This window comes from Cupressus sempervirens, chromosome 4 (assembly GCF_028749045.1).
Source record: "Cupressus sempervirens isolate cs-2001-9-10 chromosome 4, ASM2874904v1, whole genome shotgun sequence".
NCBI lineage: Eukaryota > Viridiplantae > Streptophyta > Pinopsida > Cupressales > Cupressaceae > Cupressus > Cupressus sempervirens.
The window spans coordinates 32,247,423-32,264,576 of NC_143121.1; positions in this window are offsets into that span (position 1 = coordinate 32,247,423).

Genomic DNA, 17,154 nt, shown 5'->3' on the forward strand with positions numbered 1-17,154 from the left:
GGCATACACTAGGTAACTTTAAACATGAAGTAATTTCTAGAGTAACTTGACACATGAAGGACTGCTAGGCACATGAAGGAACTACTAGGCACATGAAGGACTGCTGGACACATGAAGGGGCTGCTAGGCACATGAAGGATTTGCTAGGCACCAACTTGCAGAATGAACAAAAATGAGTAGGATAAAAAGGCAACCTAGGATGCTCCTACATTAAACAACCGAGGTTGAAAGAAATGATTCTCTCAAATCATTGAGATGTCACAACCTGAGCTAGATCCAACTCAATTTGAGAAATCCATGAAGCATCTTCAATAGGTCTATTCTTCCACTTCACCACATATTAATAGTAATCTTTTAGTCTTGTGCTCTTGCCAACTCTCTAATCCAATATATATTCAAATTCTTCAATCTACTTCTTAGGATAATCATCTAATAAAACAACTTCATCCTCTAACTCATGATACTTATACAAATCAGCAATATTGAATATAGGAGATATATCCATGTCATTGGGTAACTCAACTTCATAGGCATTACCACTATCAAAATTCTTCAAGACCTTACAAGTGTAATACCTCAAAATTGGCTAATTGCCATGATCACCAATTTTGATCTATTTTGATCAATCCTAAGTCCTATGTCACTAGGTAATTCTTATTCTGATATTCACTACTTAGCTTGATTGCCAAATGCAGATAACCCTAAATCTGCATTCATCATACTCTTTATTTAATTCCTAAAGTATTGACTCATATTAGTCACATTAAACCTATTGATTAAGATTTAATTTAATTTGAAGTATTTATACTTTAATTAAATTAAATTATATCCTAAGGCTAATGTACTAGGGAATTAAAATATTTAATTTAATATTATGCCCACTTCAATTAATTGAATTAGATTATTCAATTAAATAGAAAAGGCATTTATGAGATCATATCTCACCTATTAAATTAAATAATATCTTTAAAATCTTCTCTTTAGTTCTAAATGGAAATTTTGAGTGAACTACTTCTCAAAAATGGAATCAATCTAGTTAACTTGCTCTCTCACTTATGATAACTTTAGTTAATTACTCATCACACTCTGATTTGAAATAGTTCGCTTCACCTACACAAGGAACTTTCCATCTTAACTGAATCTTTTATCTAATCCTAACCATTCATTAAGGTTGATCCTGAACATTGATTCATTCCTAGATTCTATTAAAGGGACTCATAATTCCTCATTACAGAGGTTGAATGGAATTTTTATCAAATCTCTACTAAATTGTGCACTCATTTAAAATCATTATTCTCATAAGTTTTCATTTCTTAGATTAAATATCATATATCTTAAATATGCATACATATAGTTTAGTTTATTTTATATGTTCTTAGATTAAGTGCAAATCTCATTTAGATTACTTACACACTCATATAGACTTAATTGCATTTAAAACCCTTCATTCTATAATGGTTTGGTTGATTGTGTGTCAAATTGAGAGCATAAATAGGAAAAATTCTTCTAGATAGAAGGCAATAGGTCATCTTGCTAGACCTCTTGGATGAATAATCCCATGTTCATTCCAAGATGAATCTACATACAAGGACCATGTTGAAGTGTAGGTGAAACAACTGAGGCTACATTTTCACATATACAACAAGGTCCAAATATTATTCATCTTTAGCTTACTGTATGTTCCAACTAGGAATCTTCCTTTCTTTAGATGAACCATCACCTCATCACCAACTTAAAAATCATGGTGTCTTCTAGACCGATCAGCATTCTCCTTATAATTCTGATTACTTTATTTCAACCTCAACTTCACTTCCTTATGCAAAGACTCCATAAAATTAGAAAAATCTTCTCCTGTAGCACTTCTCTTTTCTTCACTAGCAACATCTCTCAAATCTGATATACCTCTAGGATGCATTCCAATAACAATCTCAAAAGGTGTCTTCCCTATACTTCTATTCACAAAATTATTAAATGCAAATTAAGCTTGTGCCAATACCATCTCCCAATTACTTGGCTTATTCCCGACTAAACATCTTAGCAAATTACCCAAGATTCTATTCACAACCTCTATCTGTCCATTTGTTTGTAGATGGAATGTAGAACTAAACTTCAATTTAGTACCCATCTTCTTCCATAATGCTTTTCAAAAATAACCCACAAACTTACTGTCACTATCTGAAATAATACTTCTTTGTAATCTATGCAATCTGACAATCTCTTTAAAGAAAAATTAAGCAATATGCTTAGCCTCTGATGTCTTCTTACATGGTATGAAATGAGTCATCTTAGAAAATCTGTCCACTACAACAAATATGAAATCATACCCTTTCACTATTTTAGGCAATCCAAGAACAAAATCCATACTAATGTCAATCCAAGGTTTCTCAGGAACAGAAATGGGTGTATATAAACTAGTATTTTGACTCACTCCCTTTTCAATTTGACCAACTCCACAACTCTTTACAAATTTCTAAACATCCTTATATATTTGTGGCCAATAATACTTCTCTTTCAGCAAACTCAATGTCTTATCAATTCTAAAATGTCCAGCCAATCCACCACTATGATTTTCCTTAATCAAATTCAACCTCATAAAACTTATATGAATACATAATTGAATACCTTTGAACAACATACCTTCTTGAATGAAATACTCATCATACATACTTATGTAATCTATCAAATTTGGTGCTTTGCACTCTCTCAATGCCTCAAAAAAATTAGGATCAGCATCATACAACTCTTTCATTTCATCAAAAAGAAAAACTTCAAACTTTATTTTTGTCAGTAAGGAATGTCTCCTACTCAATGCATCAGCAACTCTATTAGTAACTCTAGTCTTATGCTTAATGACAAATGTAAAACTCCACAAATACTCAACCCACTTCATATGTCTCTAATTCAATTTATGTTGACTTCTCAAGTATTGTAAAGCTTTATAATTAGTATACAACACAAAGTCCTCAGGAATCAAATAATATCTCCACTTTTTCAATGCTTGAACAATGGCATACAATTCTTGATCATACACAAAATACTTCCTTTTAGCATCATTCAACTTTTCACTAAAGAAAGCAACAGGCTTACCTTCTTGACTTAATATAGCTCCTATTGCATTACCACTTGCATCACATTCAACTTGAAATACTTTGTTAAAATTGGGTAAAGCTAATACAGGTAATTCAGTAACCTTTTGCTTCAAGGTCTCAAAACCCTTATCAGCTTCATGTGTCCACTTGAATTCCTTTTTATCTCCCCTCCTTGTCATGGTCATAGCATTATAAATAGCACTAAAATACTTTATAAACTTTCTATAAAAACTAGCCAAACCATAAAATGATCTTATCTCACCCACATTCCTAGGTGTAGGCCATCCAAAATTTCTTTAACCTTCTTAGGATCCATCTTCAATCCATCAGTTGAAATCCAAAATCCCAAATACACAATCTCTTCTTGCATAAAAGAACACTTTTATAGATTAATCAACAACTTTTCCTCTTTCAACCTGTGTAATCATTTTCTAATATGCTCAAGATGTTCTTCCTTAGTCTTACTAAATATCAAAATATCATCTAAATAAATAATCACAAAATTACCCAAAAAGCTTTTCAAAACTTCATTCATCAACCTCATGAATTTACTAGGTGCATTAGACAAACCAAAAGGTATAACTAACCATTCATTCAAACCATCTTTTGTCTTGAAAGTAGTCTTCCATTCATCACCTTCTCTAATTTTGATCTAATGATAGCCACTCTTCAAATCTATCTAGGTAAAATATTTTGCTCCACTCAAACAATCCATTATGTCATCCATCCTCGGCATAGGAAACCTATATTTCACTCTTATCTTGTTAATGGCTCTGGAATCAATACACATTCTCCATTCTCCATTCTTTTTAGGTGATAATACAATAGGTATAGTACATGGACTCAAGCTTTCTCTAATCAAACGTTTCTACAACAATGCATGCACTTGTTTGTTAAATTCTTCATTCTTTGTAGGTGTCAATCTATATGGTGCTTTGTTTAGCTAACTAGCTCTAGGAATCAGATCCTTAGAATGACTTATGCTTCTTATTGGAGGTAAACAATTAGGAATATCATCAGCAATAATTTCTTTATACTCATTCAGAAATTTTGTAATTTCTACTAGTACTCAATTGTTACTATCTATTGTCACTTGGTCATTACTAGCTTCTACTGCTCAGCCATTACTACCAACACTCGATCCTCTAGGAACTATGGCAAAATAGAATTGATTCCTTTTCATTTCCTTTTCAAATTGTTTCTCATTAACCATGCAAATTTTTACAATAGTACAATTAACCTCATCTGGACTTTCAATCAAAGGCAGCAATGTTTGTTTCTTCCCATTTGCCCAAAGAGTATATTGATTCAATCTTCCATCATGTATAGCATATCTATTATATTGCTAAGGTCTATCCAACAAGATATGACAACAATCCATGGGTATAATATTGCACAAAACTTCATCAAAGCAATGTCCAATTTTGAACTTCATAAGGCATTGCTCACTTACCAATATCTTTTGCTCATCTTTGATCCATGAAACATGATAAGGTTTGGGATATTTTAGTGTCTACAACTACAACTTGGTAACTAGCTCTTATGATGCTAGATTTGTAGAACTTCCACTACCAATGATCATTTTACAGCATTTTCTAGCTATCTTACATCTTGTCTTGAAAAGACTTCTCCGTAAAATAGGTTCCTCATCACTTCCCTTATTACATAAGGTTTTTCTCACCATTTTATTTTCTCTAGCCTTAGGTCCACTTGATGAACCCTCATCATCTCCTTGAATCATAGGATTTATGTTACCTTGCCTACTTTCAGAGGATCGACATTCAAAAGATCTATGTCCCTCTTTACCACATTTGAAACAATTACCATGAAATCCACCTCTAGAATAGGAATTAGCTCTTCCTCAATAAGAATTAGTGCCTTGTCAATATGAATTACCATTTTTCCATTTGGTCTTGCCTTTTTCATCATTCTTCCATTTAGATTTGCCTTTGTCCTACTTAGAATTGTCAAATCTACCACCTTTACCATAAGATCTAGCTCTGCCTCTCTAGAATCTACCACCTCTACCTCTTTGTCTTTAATGTTCTTCTTTGTCAAGATCTCCTTAGCTTCCAAGGCATATTGATATGCTTCTTCTACACTTTCCAACTTCACAAAACTTATTTCATCTTGTATTCTAGCTATTAATCCATTAATGTACCTTGCAATTTTCTCAACATCATCATCCACATGTCCAAATCTAATGCCCAATCTGTAGAATTCCTTAGTATATTCTTTCATAGTCGTGTCCTTTTGTTTCAAATTTTGCATCTTTCTCAACAGGCTAACTTGGTAATTAGCAAGGAGGAATTTGTTCTTTACTTTGTTCACTATCTTTGGCCAAGTTCTGATATTCTCCTTTCCTCTCCTTTGTCTATCAGTTTGCAAGTGCTCCCACCATAGTGATGCATGACCTTTCAATCTAGTGACTACAATCTTCACCTTTCCATTATCAAGAGTGTTATCATACTCAAAACTTCTCCATATCAGAGATCCAATCCAACACAGCATTGGTATCCAATTTTTCATCATAAGGAACAACTTCTACAGCAAGCTTTGAATTTTCCCTAGACAACACTCGCAACAATATTTCCTCATCTTGATCTTCTTCAGGTTATGGATTATGGTTTGGTGTTGCTACTTCATCATCACTCACATCTTCAAGATGCACTCCTCTTCTCTGGACTATCTCCATAGCATCTAATCTAGCTGCAATTTGTCTCAACTAATCTAATATAGCATTATCAACATTATTTCCTCTACCATGAACCATCTTTACAAATCAGGTTTTGGTAAGATCATAACCCTCTATAAGTTATAGGTCAAACCCATAGATTTGCAACCCTACAACCAAATCTAAATTAGGGTTCTACATGATCCAACCTCCACAAGGATGAACTTTAGGCTCTGATACCAATTGACACAGGAAAAGGATGAATAACTAGGGCCAAAATCTCACCTAGCTATCGAAACCACCATGCAAGAGTTAACACAATGGAAGAAAACACAAGGGACAACAACCAAAGGAGGTGAAATACTTTTATTGATTCATTAAAACATCTTCATACATGCCCAGCTATAAGGCCTTCTGGGTTACAGCCAATTACAAATACATTCATATTTGAAGATCCAACTACAAATTTTCACTTTCAATTCTTCTCTCCAATCTTCTTTTTAAAAAATTTCCTAACTCTAAGCCTAAACACTTTATATATACTTGCCAAAAAATCTTACAGATTATCCTAGAACATTACATAAGAGGAGGGTTGACACAAAAATAGTCTAGACACATCCCAAGAAAATATCTTAACATAAATGTCATGATCAAAAATAAATCCCACAAGTTGGCTCATAGAAATCATGTCCAAATGCTGACACTCGGCATACACTAGGTAACTTGGCACATGAAGAAACACTCAACATATACTGGGTAACTCAGCACATGAAGAGTCACTTGGCATACACTGGGTAACTCAGCACATGAAGGAATTGCTACAGTAACTCGACACATGAAGGACTGCTAGGCACATGAAGGAACACTTGGCATACACTAGGTAACTCGGCACATGAAGAGTCACTCAGCATACACTGGGTAACTCAGCACATGGAGGAATTGTCACAGTAACTTGCCACATAAAGTACTACTTGGTACATGAAGAAACACTTGGCATACACTAGGTAACTCGACACATGAAGAGTCACTCAGCATACACTAGGTAACTCAGCACATGAAGAAATTGCTACAGTAACTCAGCACATGAAGGACTTCTAGGCATAGGAAGGACTACTAGGCACATGAAGGAACTGCTAGGCACATGAAGGAATTTTTAGGCACATGAAGGATTTGCTAGGCAGCAACTTGTAGAATGAACAAAAATGAGCAAGATAACAAGGCAACCCAAGATGCTCCTACATCAATATGAAGCTTTGTTGTTATGATTGAAAGTTTCTACCCACCATGGAATTAATAAGTTGCATGTTATAGGTGATTCTAAATTGGTTATCTCATAGATAAGGGAAACATATGCCTCTAAAAATAAGAGATTGAAATAATATAGAAACATTATCTGGCATCAGATAGAATTCTTTGATGGTATTTCATGGAGAGCCAAAACTCAGAATAAGATGGCTAATTTATTAGAAAATATAGCAATTAAACCAAAGGATGTATCATTTGTAGGAATTTCACAAATTCAAGTCTAGAATAGACCTTCAATACCTGACAATATTGAACATTGGAAAGTATTTGAAGATGACAAAGACATTGAAAATTTCTTGTTGAATGAAGATAAATACCATGGTCAAGAATTGGATTGTAGTGATTTGGTTGAAACTATAGATGGTAAGGAAACAATTTTTGGTCAAGAGCTCATATAATTAAAGACTAATAAAATACCTAAGGGTCTGGTTGTTTTAGAGAACAAGTTTAACAACCAAGATAGGTTAATACCTAGAGCTACCTATTATAAACCTCAAGAGCTAAAAGAAATAAACCTTAGAACTAATGAGGCCCCCAAGAAAGTTTATATTGGTCATAATTTGTCAACTAAAATTAAAAAGCCCTTGATTGACCTACTGAAAAAATATAGACATGTTTTTGCATGGTTGTATGAGGATCTCAAGGCCTATAGAGAAGACCTTTTCCAACATGTTGTACCACTAAAAGAAAATGTGAAACCTTTTAAGAAAAAGTAGATACTAGTAAATCCCACCTTAGCAGTCAAAATGAAAGAAGAATTGATGAAATTAAGGGATGGAGGGATAATTAAACCTATTAGACATTCCACTTGGGTCTCAAATCTAGTACCTATCAGGAAAAAGAATGGAGACATCAGACTATGTGTGGATTTCAGAAATCTAAACATTGCTTCCCTAAAAGATAATTATAGGTTGCCAAACATGGAGGCTATGTTGCAGTAGGTAACTACTTCTAAACTTATGTCAATGATGGATGCATTCTCAGGGTATAACTAGGTCTTGGTGAAAGAAGAAGAGAAATTTAAGACAGCATTTACAACTCCATGGGGAACTTATGTATATGTGAGAATGCCATTTGGATTGAGTAATGCTAGTGCCACTTTTCAAAGGGCTATGGACATAGCTTTCCATGAGTGCATAAATAAGTTTATGGTTGTATACCAAGATGACCTTACAACTTATTTCAAAATGGCTGAAGACCATTGTAGACATTTGGAGAAGATTTTTATCAAAGCCTTGGAATATGGAGTGATATTAAACACAAAAAAATGTACATTTGGGGTGATAGAAGGTAGGGTACTAGGACACATAGTATCAAAAGATGGTGTAAAGATATATCCTAAGAGAGTGGTAGCCATTGATAAGGTTCTTAAGCCAAAGAATGTGAAGGGAATACAATCTTTCTTTGGGCAAGTTAACTTTCTGAGGAGGTTCTTTACTAACTTTGTTGAGATTAGCAGACCTATTTCAAAAATGCTTAAGAAAGGAGCTACTATTAACTGGGTGAACCTTCATATGCATTTCAAGATATTATATCTACCATAAAGAGTGCTCCAATCCTTATGACTCCAGATTAAACAAAACCAATGCACATATTCTCTTTTGCATCTTTCCATATTGTAGGTGCAGTCTTGTTGTAGAAGAATGAGGAAGGATATGGACAGCCAATTGCACTCTTCAGCAAATCATTGCAGCTTGCTAAATTGAAATATGAGATAGGCTTATGCCTTGGTAAAAATTGTTAAGTCTTTTAGATCCTACTTGATAGGTGCCATTGTCATTGCATTTCTACCCAATGCTATTATAAAAGACATATTTTCTCAACAAGAAGTATTAGGTAGAAGATTTAGATGGGTCAATAGGATCCAAGAATTTAACATTGAAATATAGATTAAAAAAATTGGTTAGAGACCAGGGATTAGCTAAGCTTATGGCTCAGTCCAATTTGGATGCCAATCAAATAAACTTGGTGACAGATGACTTAAAGTCAAGTTTGTGTGATATGGACCACTGTGAATGGTATACTAATGTTATTCATTATATACAACACATGGAAGTTTTTCCAACATCTGATTGAAAATGAAAAGAGAAGCACCAAGTTACAAGCCATCAGATATATTATTGTTCAGAATAGCTTATGGTGGATAAATTTTGAAGGAGTACTATTAAAATGTTTTGACAAAGAAAAATCAAAATAATTGTTGAATGAAATGCATTATGGAGTCTGTGGAGGACATTACATGGCCAAGACCACTACACACAAAGTGATGAGAGCTAGATTTTGGTAGCCTTCTCTTTTTAAGGATGCTCAAGTAATGATTAGAAAATGTGATGCTTGTCAGAGATTTGCAGATAAGCAAAAAAATTTAGGAAATACCCCATTAAAACTAGTGGAAGTTCAAGTACCATTCCAACAATGGGGAATGGATTTTACAGGTGAGATTTCTCCCAAGTCTAGTACTAGTTATTCCTAGATATTAGTCTCTACTAATTACTTTACAAAATGGGTGGAGGCAATCTGTACTAGAAATGCAACTAGTAAAGTTGTCAATAATTTCTTGCTAAATAACATTATTTCTAGATTTGGTTGTCCTCAAAAAATTATAATAGATAATGCAATGTGCTTTAGGTCTGAGGAGTTCATAAAATTTTGTGACAAATATGGAATTACAAGATCAACCTCTTCCCCTTATCATCCACAAGGGAATGGACAAGCTAAGTCCACAAATAAGAGTTTGTTGAAAATAATAAAAAGGACATTGGATGATAATAAGAAAGCCTAGGATTCTAAGTTGCAATTAGCAATATGGGTTGACATGGTGACTATAAAAAAGGCAATAGGAGTAGCACCCTTTGATATTGTGTATGGAATTTAGGCAAGGATGCCTCAGAATAACCTGGTAGGGCTCTATAATTACATCCAGTTGTATGATGGAGATATTGCTGATGATATGCAAGAAAGGTTAGATGAGCTTGTAGAAATAGCAGAAACTAGGAGAGAAGCATCTCTCCAGAACCAAAAGTTGCAACTATAGGTCAAGACACTGTATGATAGAAGAATAATTAGTAAAAAGTTTGAACTTGAAGATTTTCTCCTCATGTAGAATGCACAAATTGAAGATAAGGAAAAACATGGCAAATTTGACCCTATATGGTTGGGTCCCTACCTAATTGAAGTTTTATGGGGAGAGGATTCTTATTTGTTGAAGGATTTATTAGGTAACATTCTTGAACTACTAGTTCATGGATAGTTCTTGAAGAGGTATTTCTGCTGAAATACTTGTTTTATCCATGAATAGTAGTTTTAGGTTTTCTATACATCTATATATTCTATTGGTCTATGTATAGTTCTTGTGCATAGCTCTCTTCTAGTGTGGTTTCTCTCTCAGAAGTTGTTTTTTCTCATCAAGTATGTGATCTGCTTAACCAAAGATTCTAAATTCTTGCATAGACATAGGTAGTCTATAATCTCAAGATAGAGCCATTGTTGCTCTAATTTTTACAAAATAAAATTTTCATAAATTTGGATATAAAAATCATAATAAGTTCTATGTCTTGCCTACTACAGTTTTGTTTTCTGTCTCTACATTTTTAAAACCCTATGAGAAACCCTTTTAAATTTTATTGGATGAGCAATTTTTTGAATTTGGAATATTCCTTCTAGATCCATTTAAAATCCCACTTTCTTATTTCTTGTTCCCAAAGTTTTTACACCGTCATATCTTTGCAAGATCTATGGTGGTTGTTATGTCGCTTAAAGGAAGTGCAATGATTTTAACCTACGTCACATAGTGACTACTGTGAAATGGAAGGACGATGTTGTAAAGTGGAGAGTCAATGCCGAATCTTTTAATTACTCTAAACTTTGAGGCAAGGTGGCTGGTGTTAGAACTGTCAGCAATAAAGAAGGCACTAGCTAGAAAATGGTATAATCAACATCACTGGGGTTTGGTATTTTTTAGTGGGGCACTATGTCAAGACCCAAAAATGAAAACACCCTACCAGTAGCAACATGGCACCTAACTAGAAAATACAAAGGGCTGCAAACTTTGAAACAAATGGGCATTGTACAATTTTTAGTTGATAATGAGGTTGTGCACCTTCATTACTTTGTTAGAGGCATTGATTATGGTAATCATGATGGAAACATGGAGATCTTTCTAGCATCATATTTTCAACAATATTAAGGAGGTTGCTATGTCACGATCGGGAAAATAAGGAATCCCACTGGTAGCAACATAGCACCTAAGCAAGAAAGATGAAATATGACAAAATCCAATCTTATGATGTCACAAAAGGAATTAAAAATATTAAATTATTTGCCAGCTTGTCAGGTTATTTCTAAGTCATACGTGACATGGACCCACACAGCGTAGATGAAAGATTATGATCATTGTATTCAAGTTAAATCAACAATCTTCGCCAAGTTTCTATTAAGAGTTGCACACCTTTTATTCAACGTGACACGGTGACTAAAGGAAAGAATGCATAAACCCACCATAGTTAATATAATATCAATGTAGATTTCTCATCGTTAGATCAAGTTCAAATCAATGGTAGTCGCTTCGTCATTATGTGGAGTTGCTCATTCTTCAAGGATAGTGACATAGCAACCAAAGGAAGAAAAGGAGGGACCTACCACCATTATACTAAAACATTGATCAAAGGCACATCATCATATTGAAATGATATCAATGATTTTCACTATGTTGCATAGACAAAGTGCTCACTTTTTATGCATAGCGATGTAGCGACTTAACGACAGGTGTCTGCAAGAGCTAGTGGGTCCAGTTTATGTCAGCAGTAGTGAAGGAAAAGAATATGTGGAGAAAGTTCATTGGGTTGACTTCTAGCATGGCAAGTGGAAAATGAGTCATTCCTATTTTTATTCCTAGATTGTCAAATTTTTTGAGATCAACGGTGCAAATTTGAACATAGAAGGTGGTGCCACTCTGGTTTCCCTTACAATTCATTTATGAGGAATGAAAGTTCCTCGTACGAGTAGAAAAATTAGTATATTGTAGAAAGTTTTTCCATTTCCATCCCATAAAAACAATATTTCAAGCTTCCAAACAAAAGAGTTATTGAGAGTTCATGTTGGACCTAATCAAATGTGAAAGAATTTCCCTTTGTTCGCAAAAAAATCACAGAATTGTAGAGTAGCATAAGTAGAGAATCAAATAAGTTCATGTGCACCATACTTATTGAAGTAATCTAGTTTTTTGCAAATTGTATTCACTATGCCTCCAAAGAAGGTTTTTTTAGGTTAGGAGGACTATTTGGCCAAAAATATCTATGATGATCTTCTCGAATTACTACATGAGTTCACAAACAAAACTGTTAAAGTGAAAAAGTTAAACTCTTTGAACCCTAGACTCAAAATTGTAGACAGGTTATATGATAAGGGAAATTGGGTTATGGATGCTAAAAGTTCTCAAACTAAGCTTTCTTTGTTTAAAAAATGGTTCTTGGAAAGGAATTTATTTTCCCCTAATGCAAATGTCTAGAATTTTGATTTGGGAAAGCTAGTGGTTCCTATTGTCTTTATGGACTATGACTTCTTAGAGGTTATTGCAAAAAATTATGATTTAGCAATCAGAGTAGTGAGAAGAATTGATGGCAAGATTCTAATCACAATCAGCCCTAAGGAAATTTGAGAGGTATTTCACCTAGAGCCATTGACAAACTATCATGTACCCATTGAACTACATGAATTAGAATAGGAATATTGTCAAAGAAGGATGCAATTAGGTAGGGTTTACTGAGGGCCTATATAGCCACAATTGCAAATTTTCCTATAATCATAGCCACCTCTACAGAACCTTTCAAAAAGGGGTATTTCACTACCTAGGCTATGGAGGCATACATGACTTTGTGTAGAGTTTTTGGTGAAGATGAACAAAATGTTATACTCATAAGTTTTATGCATATGGTCATTCATATTTGTTCTTAAGGTGTTGATGTTATTTTTTATTTTGCCTCCTATTTAGCAGAAGAAATTCACATAGGCCTAGTGGGGATTGCCAAAGGCAAGGTACATAAAACTTTTGGTCACTATTCTTTGCTTATGCATTTTTTTTGTTCAAAAGAGTAGCATATTTTGGTAAGGAAATGAATTTGAATAGAGAATAGGATGGAGAAGCACTGCCAGTCCAGTTATGGAGTGCAGATATGACTTGGGATACAGAAAATGCTAGTTTTGTCATATTTGATAGGTACTTTCCTTCAAAATTGAGATGCCTATTATTCAGGGACAATCCCAAAGTCCCTAAGGCACTCGTAGACATTATCAAGCCCATAGAAAATAATATTGGTTTGAAAGTGTCACATATTTGAGGAGATATTTTCCCATACTCTTTTTCAACAATTTCTAGGATTTATGGTTTCAAAGGAACTCCTCATGTATTACCCTACCAGGTGCCATTAAAGCTATGAGTAGCTGAGTTTTCGTGAAAACTATGAGGATTCGAGGAAAATTATTTGGTGAAAAGGGGAAGAGGGTCAATTTTCCCAACTTGCACTGTAGTTCACCAATTTGTGATTACAAAAGGTGGTTGGCAATTCCTTTATAAAATACTAGACCAGTATAAGATGGTTGTGTCTCATTCCCATTTTTGTGACACTGAGGGATTCTATGACTTGGCTTTTAGGCATAGAGCTAAGCTTGGTAAAATAAAACATGAGCTATATTACCCTAAGGACATAATAAGAAATGAGTTGTCCTTGTAGGAGTAAGAAACCAAGAAAGAAAAAAAGAGGGTTTTCTCAAGGGTTTTGAAGTTTATCCATTGTTTTGATGGAGATTATAATCCTTTGGATAATGCCAGCACAGAGGCAAATAGAATCAATAAACTCATGATTACTTTTCCTGAAATAATGGAAACTATGAATGAGAAAAAATAATTTTTTTATTAATGCTTATCCAGATAAACCCAAAGAGGTTATGAGGAGATTGGCATTCACTCCCAATGTAGAGGTAGGACATTTGATTGTCCAACAGAGGTCAAGTTATACTATAATACAAAATAAGAAGGCCACTGTGGCTAAGGGTAAACAAATAATAGGATCCACTAATGTTGTCTCAAAAAGGAGACCTGATAAGACCTCCCATAAGAGGCAAAAAATAATAAAAGACCAAAGTCCTCACATTGAGGAATATTCACCTACACAATCCCCTTTGTGGACTGAAGAGGAACAAATTATTAGAGAGCAAATTGAGTAGCTAGGGTCCCAAGGAGGATTTTTTATTACCCAGGTAGAATTAGCTGAGGGAAACCTAAAAGAACCTCCTATGCCAAGCCTTGATTTGACAGTGGAAAATTATAAAGGAAGGGAACTAGCCCTTGTGGTAGAACAAGCTAGTCATCAATTTTTGTTAGATGATAGTTTTGTTAAGTCCAAAGCCTTCCAGCAATTTGCATGGAGAGAAAACATAGAAAAATATGAGGAAAGGTGCAATAAATTGAAGATTGAGCATATAAAAATTGAAGATGTAGCTATTCAAAGCCAAATAAAAGAAGAAATGATAAAGGAATTTCAAAATCTAACCCCTAAAGAAGGGAGAGAAACGGTGAGAGCATCAGGTGTTTTACTTCTACCTAATTGGGATATTGCAGATGCACTAATTTTTAATTCTATTTCTAATAAGTTAGACATACTAGATTAGAACAAACGAGGAATGAAAGGTTCCACTTTCAGTTTAGACCAAGCTACTTTGGTCATTTGGTCAATTAGGAAAGGGTCTAGAACAATGTCTTTGCAATTAGATACTATTGGGATGACTGGCAATATAATTGTCAAAAGGGGCCTCAGTTAGTCATCATGAACAGATGCATGTAGTAGATACAACCAATGTAGAGGTTACATATTTGAGTGTTGATTCATCCAACCTAGCTTTGGCCACTGTAGAGAGGGATGAGATTAAGAGGTTGGAGTTGCAAGCTAAGTATGAAAAGGTTTTGGAGGTTTATAATAAAGAATTTCAAAAGAGAATTGAACTTGAAAATAAAGTAATGGGATGGTCTTCTAGGTCAAGGATTACATATCCTCACCCTCTAGTATAGCTTTTTAAATCTACTCCTCTCATAGAAATGCCAGATACTCCACAAAAGGCCACAATATTACATAGCTGAAGATTTTGAAGAAGAAAAGAGAAAACTATGGGCACTACATGTAAAGTAGAATGTGCAATATGAAGACAAATTAAGGAAGGCTCTTATGTATCTAGTTGATAAAATTGAATGGCCATTGTTCTATGATCAATTAACTAGGGTAATAAGCATATGGGAAGAAATAAAAGCTAGTGATGAAACTTTGAAACTCATTGTCAATAAGTGGAGTAAGAGGAGAAGAGAGATTACATTTTTTATGTTAGTCTATTATAAGTTCTTCACATGACCATATTGAAAAAACTTATTTTGTGGTTCATGATCTGTCAGAATTTAATGACAGAAGAGTTGGGTTACAAAGAAGAATTGTTAGTTACTTGGCTAAGTACAAAAGTAAAAAGTTTGATATATTCCCGCAAGCTTTGCATAAGAAAAAAAATTGAAAAATAAAGATGAATGGGCTAAGGAATTAGATCACTTTTTTTTTTTATGAATGAATAAAGTCATTAATAAAAAATAACATGCATGGTGGGCCACCACAACAAAGGAATTGGTGAAGGTTCAATTATTCTTTGATTCTTTGAAACAAGAATTTGTTAGCATTGATAAGGAGGCTGAATATGTGATTAGGAAGAAAAATAATATCCTACACTTCAACTAGCCAGATGACATACTTTTTGACAAGTGGATGGTAGACATTGCTCCTGATGAACAACAGGAAGAAGCAGAAGATGATAATGATGAGATGGATTAAGATGATGTACAGATCATTGATGCAACTCTAGAAGATCAAATGAAAGAGGAGGAAAAGGACAAACAACCAATTGTAGTTACAAGCACAAAAGACCAAAGTGATGACATGAAACAAGAAGAAACAAGAGTAAGTGTAGCCTTATTAGTTCATGATGAGACTAGTGAAAATCCTAGAATTGAGGTTAATTTACAAGTACTAAAAAAGGATACCGCAATTGGAAATTTAATAGTTGCTTATTTAGAAAAGTCAAAATAGCATATTATCCAATCAATGGATTAGTTACATTTGGATTTGTTATAGAAATGGGGCCTACTAAAGGAATACTATGATATAAAGGTTTCAGTCACACAAAATTTTGTCTTTTGTGATAACAAATAAATGTAAATATCTTTTGCTAAGTGGACAGTTGTCTTTTTCTCTAAGCCTGAAGCTTGTTGTATCTCACCATATATAAGTGAGATCTTAGGGCTAGAGAAATAGTCAAAATAATTTAGCTTTCTAGTTTTATTAATCTTGTCCAATCGAGTACCCTTTATGTATATTTTATGATATGTCTTTTCTGCAAATTTTTTGAGAATACATCAATTATACAAGATCTAGATGTCTTATTTTCTGAGTCATTCTGAGTCTTATCCAATTGTATACTATTTTTCAAAGAAAATTTAATGAAGAACATGAATTGTCCCCATCTATGTTCTTTATGAATCTTGTCTCCAATTCTATTATATAGCTATTTTGATGTTGTAGAAGCAAAAGCTTGTCCAATTGAATGCAACTGAGTTAAATTGTGTATCAATTCATTATTGTTTTTAATTTAATTAATTAAGTAAATGCTTTAGTGATATTGGTGGGATTTCCATAGTAATAGGATGGATGTTGGTAAGTATGAGATCCAATAAGAGTTATTGATAGTATTGGTTGTAAAGAAATCAATCAGATCTATGAATTGAATAGACTATGAACCCCTAATGGATAAGGCATTGGTCTAATTATTTCAATTTTCATAGTGATAGGTCATAGATAAGTATTAAGTTGGAATTCATAATCAACTTGATTTTATTATTCAAGGTCATAAATGCTGGTCAGTACTCATTTACATTTGATCTCTAAGTCTTTAGTTAGCTACTATTGTTAGGAGATATTAGCAAACTTGAGAAGAATAATGACCAAATCTACTATTAAGGGATGTGTGCTGTTGTGAATTATTATGAGAAAAGCTAATTTG